Source organism: Anopheles aquasalis, chromosome 2 (assembly GCF_943734665.1).
Source record: "Anopheles aquasalis chromosome 2, idAnoAquaMG_Q_19, whole genome shotgun sequence".
In the NCBI taxonomy this organism is placed as follows: domain Eukaryota; kingdom Metazoa; phylum Arthropoda; class Insecta; order Diptera; family Culicidae; genus Anopheles; species Anopheles aquasalis.
Window position 1 is genome coordinate 17629630 of NC_064877.1, and position 14234 is coordinate 17643863.

Genomic DNA, 14234 nt, shown 5'->3' on the forward strand with positions numbered 1-14234 from the left:
TTGTTGAACCCGCTGTTTACTCGTGCACAGCTCGTAGTGTCTGAGCTGAGTAGACGCTGTCGTTATGTAGTGCTTGTTCCCTTAACAAGGCTAAGAGCTTTGCAGATTGGAGAAACTGAAGTGGTTTTAACTCGAAGAAACGACAACAGTTCAGAGGACATTCTGGGGCTGCATCTCCCCGATGCTGACCCAAGGGACCACAAAGGGAGCGTTGGTTTTTTGGTCCCAATTCTGAATCGCCTTTACTGCCTCCCAGCATCCTGCAAGCTGAGGACTCATCTCAAGGGCAATCAAATAAATTTCCAATTTTCCACATTCACCAGACGGTCGTCCGCTCCAAATTCATCATAGCTCTAAGTCCTGCAATCTGCCTTTTTAACCTGTCTCGTGCTCCCGGGGAGGATTACCTTTGGAGACTTGGCGTCCCATTTGCGTTGCCCTTTCAGACCATCATCCGAATCCACAATCCCAGCGTCCCTCAAATTCCCGGACCGGAGCATGGAGCCGCACCATCTTCCGGTGACAGTCCTCGACCTCGGCTCGCCCGCTAATACCGACGGTAGGTATGCACAGTCACGAACGATTTCACTTCGAACAAGGCCTTCGACCCTTCGACCCAGCCCAGGACCGGTGTGTGCTGGAAGGAAAAATGGCGGAGCATTTATTTCCAGAGAAGCAGCACCAGCATCCGGTCCGAGGGCCTACCGGTACCCTCGAGGTACACGCGATGCCCGTTTTTCGATTTTCTTACAAACCATTGGCCAATCCCCTGGCCCTCTTGCCCTGGCCACACGCACGCCAAACGCTAACACAGAGGAAACAAAAGGAAAAATCAAATTTAGCACAAAAGGATCCCTCAGCTCAGTGTGAGAAACCGGAATCGGACCGTAGCCTACAGACTGTCGACTGATGGAAGACCGCCGGAGGACCGTACCGGAAGTAATGATGCAGAGACAGCTAACGCCAGCGCCGAACCACCGATGCCGGCCGAATGTAATCGTTTCGCATTTCATGCGTTGCAGGATGAAAAAAGGAATGTCCCTTCCGGCCCTGCCCCCCACCATCCGATTGATTCCGATTTCCTTGAGCCGGAACTTCGTGCTGCTGCTGGATCCTGGTTCCGTTTTGTTTTGGTTTGGGTCTGACGGCGTCAACGTGGTGCAGCCCGACAACCCAGTAGATCCGGTCCCAGCAAAACGGCCGCCTTGGTGGGGAGCACAGCACCGCGGACTCGTGCATCTTCGTGCCACCGGCCGAATGCTGCCCGATCGGGGGGCGGTTTGAATCCGAAGCTTCTCTCCTCGAGCGCCATTCGCTTCGAAACCGCGTTTCGTGTCGGACGCGTACTGTGCCGGTCTCTGCTCTGCTTGGTAACTGTTAACGGCGTGTTTTGTAGTGCATTTTAAATGGTTGTTGCATGTTGTTTGTGAACCGCAAATTGCGAGTTGGATTGTGGTCAGTGTTGGCGAAAGGAACGAAAGCCCTGAAGCCTTTAAATCGGTTTGACCTTCGAGTGCGTTGTGTCTCTCGGCGATTGAAACAGGATTCAGTTAGTCGAGAGCAAGGAACGAATCGAGATAAAAAAAATCGCTGTGTGAACGTGTATGTGTGTGGTTACAGTAGTGTGACTGTCCGTCTGTCCTGCTGCTACTGCATGCGCAATCCGCAATCGGAACGTTCGCGGCGGCGACGCATGGCGCCAGCAGCAGCAGTAACAGCAGCAGATCGACGCGAAGAAGCACGGTTGCGATCGGCACTGCCAAGAAAAGACGGAAAAGAAAGAGAAAAAGGAGAAGAGCAGCGAGTGGCCCAAGGGAGGAGGTGCCAAACAGGTTTCCAACAAGAGAGAAAGTTGCGAAAGCACCACCACCGGGGGAGCACCGAGGCGGTGCAGGGGAAATCAAACAACGTCGGAACGTCACATGGCCGCAAAGGAAGGAGGGGGAAACCTCGGGCATTGGCCGATACCATCCCATCCGGACTGCCCTGCACCTCGTCCCTCTGGGCGATGTCGATCCCGTTGCTTCACCGTGGGCGCAAACTGTCTGTCGGTCTGTTTCTGTGAGAGATCCGCGTGCGTGCTTGCGTGCGTCCGTTTGGTGAAAACCTTCCCATCACTCCCTTCCGTGGTCCATGTTTCTGAATGGACTGTACATTCGTGACTCGTTAACTGACGGACTATGGACACGTGCTTTCGGTGGCGGTCTTTGGAGTGGCCGCTTTATGACAAGACTGGTGGAGTGTATGGCTTCATCAAGTGGTTTCGGTTAGGTTGTTGCAGAGTTTTTCGCCGTCGAAAAAAAGGATTTTCGGAGCCCCAAAGAAGGATGCACCACACCCATGAGCCGGGACTGAGAATGTAGTGGTAATGGCAAGCTGCACTTTGATTGCAGTTTCCGGCAACGTCCGGTTATGCGCTACGTGATGCTCTTGGGTGGAGTTGGTTGTCTAACCGGCCTAACCACCGGCTAGCATCACCACATGCTGTCTGATGCTCCTGAAAGCTTGCAAACTGCATGGTTGTAGCATGCCAGCAAGTTGCATACCGAGCCTGTTGGCATTTTGTTCGAAGAGAGCAGAGCCTCTGGTCTGGGCGTCCTCTTTGTCGATGCCGTTGCTCCAGTGGTCAGTTCGTGGTTTTTGTGGTCCCGAGGGCAGTTCACTGGCGTGCTTTTCAGTGAGTGCATGTTCACGTCACTGTAAAGAGTGTTGCATCGTGCTTGATGTGTTAATGACTCTGGAACGATTGTTACTCGCTGCCAAAAAAAAGCGAAACTCCATTTGAAATTGTTTGAACGTTACGATCCAAAAACAACACCAAAGGAAGGTTCAATTAGTCAATTGCTAATGTTCCATGCGCCACAGGCAGCATCCACAGAGAGAGGGAGTGAGAGAGAGAGAGAAAAATGAAGTGCTAGGATGCACTTTTCCAAGCCACAGCGGGCTACCAGATGCGCTAGCCACTTTATTATCCACCTCTTTCACTTTCTTTTACGCTTGATTTGATCCCGTGATGCGATGACGACGTCCACTTTTCTCCCCATTTTTTCCTTCTCTTTTCTCCATCTTACACCAACAACCAACCAACACGGCGGTTTACGGTTTTCGATCGATTTGCCTCACACTTTATAATTTTCTTCACTCTCCTTCGCGAAGAGATGCGCGAGAAATTGCCGGGTGCTGATCATGCTGATGGTGATGCTGGCTGATGGCTGCTATTTTTTTTGCTTAATCAGCAAAGCAATCATCATTATTACACGGCGAGCGAGCGAGCGAGCGAGTGAGCTGCCCCTTCCTAAAGGGTGCGGCCACCGAGAGGAAAAGTGAATGGTTGCGGCCAAGCGTTGGTTGGCCTCGTTCGAGGTAGGTGCGCCAGGACACGAACAGCAGCAGCAGCAGCAGCACCACCACCACCACCGTACTGCCATGCCATGCCAAGACGTCATCAGCCGTCCGTCCGTCCGTCATCATTATCAGGCATCAGCATCACGCTCTTCTCTTCACCATCACCCCGATTTGTTCGTTAGGATCCACCGTTCCCCACCTTCAGGCACATTGAATATTGATCAGAGTGCGCGGAAAATGTAAAAGGAAAATCCAAATTTAAAAACAAAAACCAATCCAGGGAGGAAGCTGGGCTGCGGTGGGAAGGAGCGCCATAAATGCGCAAAACCAGAGCCCCAGCAGCATCATCTTTACAGCCGAGCGCAGAGGAAGGTCGTAGGAAGAAAGCGGTGCGGTGGCCGAAAACCGAAACCGAACGGAAGGGGGGGCGCGGGAAGGCAGCCACAAAATGATGACGGCTGGCGCCGTCGTTTCGTTTGCGGCACAAAATGAAACCGAAAACGACGACGAAAAGCCCGACCGGGGGCACCGTCTTAGCTCTTATGCTGCCCATGCTGATGCTGATGTTGATGCTGATGCTAGAAGAAAGAGAAAGGGGATGTTCGGATCTGAACGGTATCTGGTTTCATTTTTCTTTTGTTAAAGAACGTTTGATGCACCTCCGATGGTGGTGGCGTATCATGACGCAGCCGATTGGCAGCCATCGTCATCGGAAACGTCAGTAACGATCAGTAAAAATCGATGAATTGATTATGAATATATAGCGGTGGAGACTTCGAATGGGGACTTTGGACTGTTAGGCCTCTGCAAACCGGAAGTAAGATGCTTCAAAAGGGGGAACCAAGCGAGGGGAAAGGACAGGGAGATGAAAGGGAGTGCGAACAGGATTTTTCGGCGGAGGATCCAAACTGGGACACGCGGAACTCACGCCACTAAGGGATGCTATCGTTGTGCCTGCTTGAGGAGAGAGTTTCTCCGATTATTTTTTTCTGATCTTTTCCTCTCTCTCTCTCGCTCTCTCCCTTTCTCTCTGTTCCTGTTGGTGATGATGCAGAAGCGTGAAGAGTCGTGCGGAAGATAAAGAAAGTTGTGAATTGGCGCACGCGAGAAGTGCGAGAAGCAGTAGGAAGTGAAGTGAAGTGTTTGGTCAAGCTCCCGGTTACACCTAGTACTCGTGTGTCTGTTCCTGTTGATGTGATCGGTGGCCAGTTGGTGGCCCCGGCTGAAAAATTAGAGGAAGTGCGGTGTCGCAGAAACGGAACCACGCGGAAGCTGTACACTCCAAAGTGAAGTGAAGTGAGAGCCGGAACTTCGTTCCCTAAAAGAAGTAGTAGCATCGGATACAGACGCCAACTAGCAGGCGATTCGTCCAATCAAATACAAGCCCGACAAGCCCGTCACTGAAGTAAAATCCCGTCGGCTGAGGTCATCGGAGGTGCTCGAAAGGTAAGTCGGAAAGGTACTTAGCTCAGCGGACGCACCTGAACGTCACGACCTGGTTATCGTTTATCGCGACCAAACGAGGTTACTTTCTATTTGAGCTTCGAGCCGCAAGGGGCCCCAGGAGGAATTGATCACCAGGGAGTGCATTGTTTGTGGTGTGGTACTTGGTTTGCGCCACGCCAGCGAGGAGTTCCTGTTCACATTTCAATTATTCAACGAACGCCATCAAAGGGAATTTTCCGTTCTTTCTCTATCTATTTCCATTTTTCCACGCACGCACATCATTATTCCGTCTCGTTGCGCATGAGATTGATTATCGATTGAGCAAATCCTAATCAATTTAATACAAAATGAACATCGAATTGTACTTCTCGATTCGATGCTGTCGATACCAGATCCCTGTTGTCATGTAGCATAAATATTTGGCAAAATCAATTTCAATTATCCAGCTGCCGACCTGCCCTTTGCTTGGTTGGGCGATTACTTCTCGCTGGTAACGTTGTACCGATTTATGTCAGCTGCTCGGTATGCGGCTGACATTTATTGTTTTGCGAAACGAAATTCGACGCACGATGGCGATGTCGATGACAACGAAGATGATGTGATGCTGGCAGGCATCACGAGCATGACGATCCGCCTGATAACATTTCCACGTGGAACAATTCGTTAGTCTTCTTGGTCCCAAATGTAAGGGTCTTCCCTTTGGTGTATCCTTCAGGTCGCTCCGGTTCACCGGCTGCGAAAGTGATTGTAACGGTCGATCTGAAAAAAATCGGATTGAGGTTTTGCCTTTCTGTGTACCGAAAATTCGATTATCGGAGGATGCCCCCGGGGCAAGGGTAGAACCGAGAGCGAGGGAAAGATTCACTTGATTGCCCGGTACAAACCACCATCATCACACACCCTTGCTCTCGGTTGTTTTCTGGGCAGGGATGTTATTATTTGTAAAGAAACTGAGAAGATTTTGTTTTGTGCCAGCGAACAGAAGCCAGCGCAAGGAACGGAGCCAAGAACCAAGATGCCAGCGAGCATTTCATGCGAAAAGCAGCACCCGGAATCATAAGAATCAATCTGCCTTCCTGCACTGAGCGAACTGGAAGTGAGAAAGGAAAGCTTCAGCTTCACCTTTTGGGCACGAAAAACAATGGCGCGCAAAGGGAACACGCGCCAGGCACGCCAGGCCGACAACAATCTCCCGAAAAACATCTCCCAAGATGTGCACAGCCAGCGATAGGCGCGTCGTGCGGTGCCGCATTTTCCACTTTGATGCCATGCTCACCAGACACACAGGCACACGCAGCGAGACCGCGCTCCGTCAAGAATCAGTTTGAGCTTGGCAGAGGTCATGAAGAAGTCGAGCTCGAGAAGCGTCCTCGAGAAGCGTCTCGGTGGAAAAAGGCAAACAAATCCGGAACGCAAACGAGAGAAAGAGCTAGAGAGGCTCGTCGGATCGTGCGTCCGGACGCACTTGGCGTGCTTATCACATTCCATCGAGAAAGGGGCGGGGGGATTCTTGGAGCAGAAGAAATAGGAGTCCTCTGCCAGGGTGTGGGGACGCAGATGCGTGTTATCGGAGAGTCGGATGCTGCTATCGTCTCAGTAACCATCCTGGGACCAATTTGATGGCCGCACACAGACAAGGGTACAAGGCACCGTTCCTCGGTTCCACTAGAACTTCACGCTCTGGCTTTGTTCCGGTGCGATGCGCCTCGACGTAAAACCTGCAGCAATTTCAAGCAGCCCGGGCATTCCAGCCGACGACTCACTCCAGGGAGCCACTAGAGAGAGAGAGTAGCGCAGGAACACGAGCCACGGCCAAGGCTTGCTGTCCTTCAAGTGGTCCATCGATGACTGCCGCAGCCATTTAGAGAGGGGTTCCTGAAAAAAAGAGTGGAATGGCTTTTGTTGCTTGTTACTTCCGTTCCGTTCTTGGTGGTGTCACGGCGTGCGCCCCGAACAACTTTTGGCCATCCTGGTCTTGGGCTCCTTTTTGAAACGGCACTTTATGGCCAGAAGAAGGCCAAGCGGAAAGGGCCATAAGGTCAATAGGGACCTATTTTCTGATTAAAGCGAAAAATAAAAGAACCCAGAACTGAGCGGAACGAAAGAGGGAGAGAGAAGGAGGAAAAGGAAACCAACAGCGACAGCGGCACGGGGCATTGGCTTCGGGAAAACTTTGGCCAAGACTTTTGCCGTGCCAATATACCGTGGCCCATCGTTGGCCTGTATCTGGCGTTTAAATTTATGAAATTCACGAAATTAAAAGTGGCCTGCTTGGACCACCCGCGGTCGAACGCGCGCACCACAGGGTGACACATACCGAGCGAGCCGAGTGTCACCGGAAAAGTTACCCCCACTCCACGGCACACCACGGTTCGGACACAAAAGGCCGAAAAAGGGAACTACTGCTGCTCCATCCCGAGCAGCTCGTAACGATTGCTGAAGGTCCTTTACAGCTCGTATCGCTCCGGTTGGCCGTCCGCTACGCTTTTGTGTAAGGCGGCCCCGCGTGCCAATTAGGAGTCTACGCATATTGATGAGGAAGGTCCTGGCTGCCGTCGTCGTCGTCGTCGTCTTGTTTCGGGTGTGGGGTACAGAGGACCTTTTTCGCTTTCCGCTTCGAAGCGTTGCGATACAGCAGAAGAAGGTGCTTTTGGAGCGCGCCATTTGGGCGCCACACGCCTGCCAAGGTCTAATGAAGCATAAATAACGAGCCAAGGACTGCGAGTCGTACCCTCGGACGGGCTCATTGTAATTCTATTCGATTAGAATGCGAGCGAGGAAGAATTATGTTGCGCTAGAATGGCGCACCAAAGGCACTGTTTCGGATGTTGACCAGAGGCGCAAATCAGATTCTGGAGGAATATCTCCCAAAAAGGAAAAAAGGCTTTTTCTTCTGGGAGGGAAAATATGCGAAACGTTGACCTGGCACTGGAAGTGAAAGAAGAGAGAAGCCGACAACGCTTTCACTGCAGGATGATTTGTAATTATTGAAATCACTCAACGCGTTCGCAGCTTCACCGCAATTCCCTGATCCACTCGTGAAGTCCAAAAGCGGCCAAACAATCGACCAAGACCGACCTGAAGCAGAATGAAATCCGGACTCGCACTCACACTCGTCTATGGCTCGTTAAATAGATTCTTAACAGAGGGAAGCCCCCGTCTGGCCCTCTCGTTTCTTCAGGAAAAACACAAAATTGTACGCAGCGCACCGCAGACACTCCAGCAGCCCCAGGACACCAACCAAACGGTGGCTTGGCTGGGTTATCAATTTTCTCGTATGTCGTTGAATGCACAATACATTCACATATACACACCCCTATAGTGTTATATCCCCCTCAACGCTTCCCGAAGGGCTCGAATGCTTTTCGTTTCGACCCCACGAGGCACGTAACGCAATAACGTTTCGTGTAACTGGAGCTTTCCGTTTGTGACAGGACCATTGGAGCGGGAAGGCCCTTTGGTTGACGCCACGCACCACACTAACACGAGCGTTGGTAGAATGGCTCCGAAAAGAATCCGCCCGGCAGATGATGGAGTTTATGGAGCACGAAAGGAGACGAAAAGATGGAGTCAAGTAGAGAAAAGGGGGAGAGCAGGGAACACACAAATGGAGGAGAATCCGGAAATCATGTGTCACAAAAGAGCGGGCCGGATTTTTATGAGGATGATAGAATGTGAATCGTGGGGAGAGCAAATGGAGAGACTGTTCGATGCTTCGAGGGCTTATCTGCACCGCCAGGCCAGGCCAGGGTCCACGGCAGGGCCACGTTACCTAGCCCGGGGTGCAATCGTACGGAACGTGTTTGTCGTCATCGCCGTCGTCGGCGACGTTGCCGACAAGACAAGAAACTGCTGGCTCATATCGGACCATATACGAGGTGCGGACCATGAATCGTGGTTTCCTTCTTGAATTGATGATGCTCAAAATTGCATCTTACATCGTCGGTAGCGTCTTTTTACGTCCGTTCTGGATCGGCTGGAAGAATCGCTGATCCCCCATCATCCGGACGTAATGGTGAACCGTGGTGGACCGCCTCTGGGATGCGGCGCACGTACTCCTGTGGCTCCCATATAGCAGCGCCGTCCGGCCATGTGACGAGTGATGAAGCGATTCTAACCGCTAGCACGATGGCTGTATACGGTGTCGGTCCACGATCCACGTTCTTGTTTAAAGCTGAGCAGAGACACCACTTCTGAGAGGTCTGTCGGAGTGCACTTAGCCGCAAAACCGGAGAAACAAGTCCATTTTGGATCCAACAAACCACGCGATTGGACGCGGATTTCAAGTGGAATGTTGAGTTATTTTGGTCCACAATAAAAGGGTGAGCGAGAAGCAGTACATTTTAAGATTGTATTCGTTGAATTCTACCGGCCGGGAGTCTCCAAAGGGTAGCAGTACCGCTAAGCTAGATCGATTACATGGCTCCCAAATTGCGATGGCTTAGAGTATGCCAAGGATGCGGCAAAAGTTTCCCAATAATGAGTTCATCAGCGAAGTGCTCCTGGGCCGGCTTCTCGTGCTCCGGTTCATCCGGTTCCACCCTTACCATTCCCAGTCTGGGAAAATATTTTTATTGTTCCTCTTCCGATAGCGATGTGGAGCAGAGGCAACGATGACGACCAGTAGGCGAAACGAAATGGAAAGAGTGCACGAGAAGGCACGTATCTGATGGCACACCCTAGACAACTCCAACTTGTATCGGTGCCCTTTTTTCCGAACGCTTCGAACGATCTCATTCCTGCATTCCGAACGTAAAGTTCATTGCATGCACCGGAGCTTCGCAGAGCGGAAACACATGTCCGGTGCAGAGAATGAGGTTTCCTGTTGCAGGACAGGAAGCTGCAGCACACCACGTTGGCTCAATATGGTACGGTTTGTTGCATTGTAAGCTGTCTACTGCAGAGGTCTGTACATACTGGGTCCACGAGACCTGTCCACTCTGCATCGGACAGCACTTTATCGCAAGCACTTTAACGTGCAGATCATTATGATGTCCTTTAATCTGCGGACGTGACGTGTTTAGATTCGTTACAACAGGAGCAGCACCAGCAACAGCAGCGGTTGACTCAAATATTGATTTTATCCTGGCACCACTAGCTACACAGGTGGTTTGTGGCCAGTGGTTGGTTTGGTGCGGACAAATTCCTGAACTCGACATTCAGCACACAATGGTTATAGTCCGTTGAGGGGCACCAAGCACAAATAATAATTCCCATGGAGCTGAATGTATGCGGTGGACAGGCGACAGCCCTCCCGATCTGCTGTCCATGTTGAAACAAGCAGCAGCAGCAGTAACAGAGAACACCGAGAAGAGACGAAGAATGGGGAAGGGATTGATAAAGTTTTATGTTTCATAAAAGCAGTTTCAATGGAAGCGAATGACGGTAGTGTTGGTGTGGGGACACCAATGGGGTGACACAGAGCACCAGACCGACCGACAATGTAACCGATCGGGAGCCACCCACTGACTCCTGGCTCCCGAGTATCGAGAGGGGACAAAAAATCTGCAATTTAGATCGCCTAAACCACCACCAGCTCCGTCCGCCTTGAATCCTATCACTGCGGACCGAATGGATGTCAACCCGGAGCGGTCGGAATTGCCTGTTTGGATGAGAATTAATTAAGAAAGGAAAGATTGGACGTCGACGACCATAGGGACGACGACGACGACAGTTCATCTCGGAGAGCGAGTTGATGCGTGTTAGTGAAAGCCGTAATTAAATAGAGCTCTGACATTGGGGTTTGGTGTCATTCGGTAGGCGCCATGAATAGGTGACGACATACATTCAAACTGTCCTCCCACCCTCCCGCCAGTAACGAGCAGACGACATGCAATTTATGTGAAAAGCCTCCGCCTTCCAACCTAATGAACTGTATTCAGGCGATTCCTGCCGGCGTCCTGTGGCCAGTGGATCTTGGGTGTTGCGTAGTTTGATTTCTTACAAACAAGAGTGCAAACTACTATGTACGACCTTAGGATCCCTTTTGCTTTTTCCTTTCAACAAAACGGAACGACGAACGTCACCGTCTGGTGATAACGAGCACGGCCAGCGACCGGGATCCGTAAGCCTGCGAGCAAAGTTTCATCATTTGCAAGCTTAAAGACGGGGATATAGCGTCTCCCCCCTCAAGGGTGCTCGCTGGTCACGGAACACTGGTCGGTCATCGCTTTCGATGCTGCAGATCTGCAGAACCATCGCCGGCCGCCCCCGGAGTTGATAATCAGATCCCAAGTGGCATCGACCGACCAGGAGGAAGGGGTTTACTCGAAGACACGATGAAGTCCTTTAGGGAGTGTCCTGGGCCTCGCTATGAATTATTCATGGTCCAACCCATTGCCACCATTTACCACCACAGGGAGATCGGGTAGCTCTCACTCTCGCCTTTTCTCTCTCTCTCTCTTTCTCTCTCTCTCTCTCTCTCTCTCTCCCTCTTGGGGTGTTCCTATTTGTTCCACGAAGGCAAGATCCCCGAAGCTCCGGTGACTCCGGTAATCGATTGTGAACCGGAATAACTTTACAAAAACGTTATTCTACGCACAGGATGGCAGACAGCAGATAAGCTCCCTTCCCTCATACGATCTGGGTGGATCTGGCTATAGTGTTCGCAGCGAAGTCGTCGTTCACATTTGTGAGGTTATGTTTTCTCCCGGAGGTGATGATAGTGCCACGGTCACTATGACGGAGAGGTTGACAGCATTCTCGCAGGATAATCATCGATGTAATCATGGTACGGTACACGGTACGTGCTGGAATTTGTGGTTCCAAACGATTCCTCTCCTCCGAAAGGACAGTTCCCTCAAGCTGGAGAGTGAATCGTTCTGGACCAGAATGCCATGTCGGGCTACGTGGAGCTGTTGATGAAAGCTTTCACGGTTTTAGTCGACTTCGTTATCCAATGATGATCCTATTCAGTCCGAGAAAAAAGGCTATCGGCTCGATATCAAAGTTTATGAGAAGCGCTGGGATTTTCATAATACAAAACGTTATCAGCCAGTAATTTATCTGTAGTCTACGTGCCTGTTAGCGATACTACCAACCGATTGCTACAGCTTTGTTGGACGCAATCTTTTGTAGAGTTTTCCCTCGAAACAAATAGCAATTATGGCGACAAAAAAAACGAAAATCGCCACAACACATTTGTTGTGAGCCTTTTTGTTCGAGGAAATTCGCTGCCAAACGGAATGAGTTTTCCGTGGAGTAGGACCACACGAAAACGAGTGCACCAAGTGCTTCTTGTTGGTACCAACCATATCGTAGTAGCGGCATTTAACCGCATCGCGTATATTGCGTTGCCGCAAGCTTGTAAAGGCCATTGGCGTGGTTGCATTGTTTCTTGTACGCTGACCGCGGACGCGCGCGCGGGGATTGCATCCGAAATCGGGTCCGTGCGCACAGAAACACAGTAATGCATTTTCTGCAACACTGGTACCGCACACAGACACAGTAAAAATGTAAATTTACTCAATTTGCATGTACGATGAGGATGCTCGCACAGGACACAGAGGAGAAGGATAACGCGCGGTCGGCGCTTTCTCTCCACGTGCAACTTTATATCGTTCCCCGAGGCACACAGACAACAACGGTACGCCATTGCATGTGTATTGCGTCATGATTTATTTTTCGAACGAAAAATGTGTTTTGTATTACAAAACCCCTCCGTCGTCGATATTCCCGGTCGCTGCAAGTCGTCGATGGCCTTCACGCGTGTACTGTTTGGTAATGTTTATTTATCATCCGATAGCTGCGGTCACGGATTTCGTTCCCCCTCTGTCCCCTCTGTAACCTTTTCCTGTGCAAACAGAAGCAAAAGGATGGATGGTTGTGTGTTTTCACCGAAAAGTTTATGAAAATTCATGAACACGACGATGTTACCGATGGTGCGCTGGCTGGCAAACTCGTGGCCGGTAGGGACGAGAGTCGATTCGCCGGCAAATGATGATGGAAATGATTTGAAAACTTCCATAATTCATGCTTTTTGATTTTTATTTCGTAATTTATCACCACAGTCCCCATGGCGGCCATTTTTCGTGTGCGGCTCGCGTATGTGCACGCCTCGCGTTTTGGTTTGCTCCAGCTTCAGCTTCTGCCCGACGGTTCTGGTCGGGGCAATCGCATAAAGTGGCGATAATGGCAGAATCAAATTAGAGGCCGCACCAGGGGTCGTAAAGACATAAATCAGAGCCGGGCTCATTGACGGGCGGCATTGGTGCTCGGCCATGGCTGGGAAACCGAGAAAGCATCGTGGCAAGCACCTAAGCATCGCCTGCTACCACGCCGGTAACGTTGGCGACGGTCTGCCGAGCACTTAACAAGGATCTTGTGTCGCAAGGACCGTGCTCGTCATCGTCGGCGTCGTCGACGTCGTTGGTTTTACTCAATTTTCCGGTCATAATTGGTTTTAGAAGCATTCCGACTCTTAATTCGTACGGAGAAGCTTTACCCGGAAAGCTGGTTTGCGTTTGAAGATGGATTCCCGGGGACCGATTTCGATTCGTTGGATGCATTTGAATCGTCTCCAAGAGTTTAAGTGGAAAGCTCTGCCACGTGTCGTCGTTCTTGATGCAAACGAGCGAACGTTCCTTATTCCAGCACCATTAGGTAAGCAGGTTCACATGTGAATTCTTGGAACGATTTCGAAAATAGATTGAACCACTAGCGTTGTAGGAGAGCAATTTGAAGATTTCTCCTCTAAATCGAAAGCTCCTTACATCGACTAAATTCAGAAATAAATCGCTTCAAATTGCCGGAACACTTCCATCTCATAAAGGAAAAACAAATTGACAATTTTGCAGAACGGCAAAAGGGATAAACCGGATTGTGTGCGTTTACGACACTGTTACGGCTTTACCTGTTACCCTTGGCGCCCCTTCAACCGGATATACTCCTAGATTTCATTTCTCTTTCATTTATCACTCGAAGAACACTCCGGAGCAGAAGCATCGCTTTTCAAAAGGGACGCATCCGAGTGGGTAGAAAAGCACTCGACCCAGCAGCCGGACGATGGTGGTGCGAGATGAAAGAAAATCGTAAACCAGTCAGCTCAAGTAGTGGCTGGCTGCTCCTTAGAGCTGAAGACCCCGGAAAAGCACGGAGGGTGTGGTGTGGTCCACTCCAGAATTTAATGCAAAGCAAGATGAATACGACAGTCGAGTTGACAGAGTGTCGGATTGCATATTGTCCCTTGAGCAGAACGCATCCACACTGGCTACAGTGATGGACGTGAGGATAAACCCCTACACAGACAAGCGATCCTTTCCAAGAGTTTCTGAAAGCCATTCCATTAAATTGAACACAGAAAATGCCGGTTAGTATAGCGGCTTTTGTGGAGTAAATGGAAATGAATTTCCTCCAATCCAATGCGCTTATGGTTCTGTTCATCAAACATTCAGTTCAGTTCAGTTCCCAGGACGTCCTTGGAGGTCATGGGGGAAGGTCAATTG

At 50.6% G+C, this 14234-nt stretch overlaps 1 protein-coding gene across 4 annotated transcripts in view; it reads left to right on the plus strand.

Moving 5' to 3' along the window:
- Window positions 1-1323: 1323 nt before the first annotated feature.
- LOC126569475 (uncharacterized) overlaps window positions 1324-14234 on the plus strand; it is a 42403-nt gene continuing 29492 nt past the window's right edge. Inside the window, exons 1-2 of one of the 4 annotated variants that reach the window (XM_050226575.1) lie at window positions 1324-1370; window positions 4400-4791. The gene's annotated coding sequence lies outside the window, so the exon portion shown is untranslated. Of the gene's footprint in view, window positions 1456-1518; window positions 1603-4399; window positions 4792-14234 lie in introns of those variants that run through there. The other 3 variants (XM_050226576.1, XM_050226574.1, XM_050226577.1) reach the window with 3 other exon arrangements.